The sequence below is a fragment of the Sturnus vulgaris genome, unplaced genomic scaffold (genome assembly GCF_052056855.1).
Source record: "Sturnus vulgaris isolate bStuVul1 unplaced genomic scaffold, bStuVul1.hap1 Scaffold_195, whole genome shotgun sequence".
Taxonomy (NCBI): Eukaryota; Metazoa; Chordata; class Aves; order Passeriformes; family Sturnidae; genus Sturnus; species Sturnus vulgaris.
This window is the reverse complement of record NW_028276170.1, coordinates 4,520,901-4,523,964: the sequence shown is the minus strand read 5'-3', so window position 1 is coordinate 4,523,964 and position 3,064 is coordinate 4,520,901.

The window sequence follows — 3,064 nt, the reverse complement described above, 5'->3', positions numbered from 1 at the left end:
AGATATCCTCACTATGGGCTCTGCCTTTAGTTGTGCAAATTCCATCTGTGCAAGCAGGCAGAGCTGGGGGTGAGGGGCAGATGGAATCAGGGAAATTCCTCCCCCTGGCAAGAAGGCCCTTGGGCATTGTCCACACTTCTCCAGAGCAATGTTAATTTGCATTTCTAAAACTCCTCTCCTGGCTGCCTGGAGCTAGGATTTTCTTCCAGAGCAGCCTTTAGGTGATTCACACGTCCACCCTCACAATCTGCTTTATTTTTCTTTTTTATTTTTTAACAATTTTTTATTAACAGTTTATGCGTTAAAGCCTCACCATTAATACTCTTCTAGGTTTGCAAAATGCAACATAAAGGTGAGCTTCTAAAGATCCATTCCGATATTCTCCCATCATTAAGAGCCACCACAAATATATAGAAAAATATTCCAATGCAATCAAGTCTTTTCTGCCTCTTCTCCTAGGAGTAAAAATTGCTTGTCACACCCCTGGCTCAAACCTAACTGACAATCTAAAAGTAGGATTAATGTGAAAAATTTTTCTCATGGTGTAATCTTGTCACTGAAACTGCAGGGACAATAAAAAACTCTCCAGCAATATCTTTAGTGTTAGAGAGTTAAGGCATTACTTGATCCTGGTCAGGATGTGCAACAGAAATAATTTCATCCACACATAGCCCGGGTGTGCAGAGAAAATCATTCCATGAGATGTGAATTTTACTAGATTATTCCTGAAATTTTAGTCTGAACCCATTGAAATCCATTGGTTTAATGTTTATTGCGTCCAGGTTGTGTAGTTTTTAGTGTTTAGTTTCCTATTGGACCTGGATTTCTCCTCCTATGATGTTAATGAGGTCCCACTCCTGGATTTCCTTCTCAGTCTTTTCCAGACCAGGTGTCTCCATCTATGCCGGGGCAGTGTCTGGGGTGGGTGTTCCTTGATGTTTGCTGATGTTTCCTTGATGTTTTGTTGAATGTTGTTATCTTTGTGGGAATCTTTTGGGCTATTCCCAGTCTGTTGAGATGTTAAACTTATCTCTGTTGAGTGGTGCAACATCCCTTAAAAAAAACCTTTTAAAATTTCTTTCCTGAGAGAAAGGCAAACCGAGCCTGACTAGTAAAAAATTAAATTTGGTATAATCTCCAGCAATGGAATCGCAGGCAGCCCAGTGTGTGAGTGTAATTGAGAGGCAGAGTCCTGGGTGGATGCTGTGAACAGCAAAGTGCCAAGGCAGGCTCTGTGCCAGCCCAGCTTCCTGTGGCAGAGATTTCACAAGAGACAGGATTCTGGCCACAGACTGCTTGAAATATCCATCCCTTATCTCCAGCCCGCCCTAGGTGGAGAATTCCCAGGGTAAGGAATTGCAAAGATCAATTCCAAGGGAGATAATTGAATATCTGGCCTGGCTCTGGCCAAAGGTTATAATGGCCGGATGCTTGGCCTTCAGCCAAGGGCACACACTGACTCAGAAAACACTTCCTAAATGCAGCAACATGTTGCATATTCATAGACCTTCATGCATTATTCTGAATCATTCTCCCCAACCTGTAAATCATTATTTTTTCCTTCCCTGGGGTTTTGGTGTCCCATAATGCAAGAATGTGAAGAATTTCCTGATTATCTTTTTTACCATTCTCCCAAGTTTGTTACATGAACAAAAGGTTTTTACTTTATACTCTAAGAAAAATATATTTATCACACAACTATTTATAAGTTTTGTCAATTGCAGAAATAAAAGAAACTATATTCGTACAGCAAAGTTTTCCAACATATATCATTCTCTTAATATTTGCAAAAACTCAATAATACAATGTACACTTATAACACACTTAGAATTCAAATTTCTTTTTCTCAGACTGGAGGAGACGTAGCTGGTGATCCAATCACTTTGTTATTTTTCATTTTCTCAGGTTTTTTTTCCTTTTCTCCTGTCCATACCACAATACTGAGGATATTTGGGTTTAAAAAGTCATACAATGTTGTGGCTAGAGCAGAGAATCTTCAATCCAGGTCCTGCAATTTCCAATTAATTCTCAGAATTCTATCACCTGTGTTTTAGTCCTGGATTACTTCTGAGATTACCTGGTCCCTCTCTGGGTCAATACAACACAAACCCTCAGTCAAAATATGTCCCAAATATTTAACCCTTTTCTCCAGCATTTCCTCTTTTATTTCAAATACTCAAAGATGCTTTTTAGCCTGAACATTCAGCCATTTCACAGAGGCTTCTTCTGCCACTTCTTGTCCTCCTGACTGCAGCAAGTCATCCCCATCCTGCATTAACCCAATCCCTGCGTGTGGGGTAAATTCTTGTGATATTTTCTGCAAGGCTTGCCACAATAAGGCTGGTGCTTCCGTGCATCCCTGCAGAAGGACCGTCCATGTCTTTTCCATTTTCTTTTCTACCTCTTGTTCCCACTCCAAGGCAAAATCCAGTTTACCATCCTGTGTGAGTGGGCATCCCCAGAAAGCATCTTTGCCATCAAGGACTGAATGGTGTCAGTGTGAGGAGGGGACCTGGTTGAAGATGGTGTAAGGATCTGAGACTGTGGGGTGCCTGGGTTTAATAATCCCATTTATTATTCTTATGTCCTGCACCATTCTATCGAGTCCATCTGATTTTTTGACTGGCAGGATAGGAACATTATAGGGAGAGATCCCTGGCTTCAAAAGCCCTGCCTTTAGCAGGGACTCAATAAGGGGCTGAAAGCTCTGCCTTCCCTCCCTTGGAACAGGGTATTGCTTTTAGACACCACTTGCACAATTTGCTTCAAAGTACTTTGGAGAGGCTCCATATCTAATTTTCTCTATTTTTCTGGAGCTGCCCAAACTTCTGGGCTCACTTCAGCATTGGCCTTGCCAGACATTTGACACAAAGGTGGAACAGAATTAGTCTCTGTATCACCTTTTCCAATATTAATTTGCATTCCAAATTAAGACATCAAAAACCTTCCCAGTAAATTACAATCACATTTAGGAACACATAGGAATTCCTGCATTTCAAACCCAGTCCCCTGGGTGCTGGGCACCCCTTCCTGTTTCCATTCCTGTCACTGTCCCCCACATCTC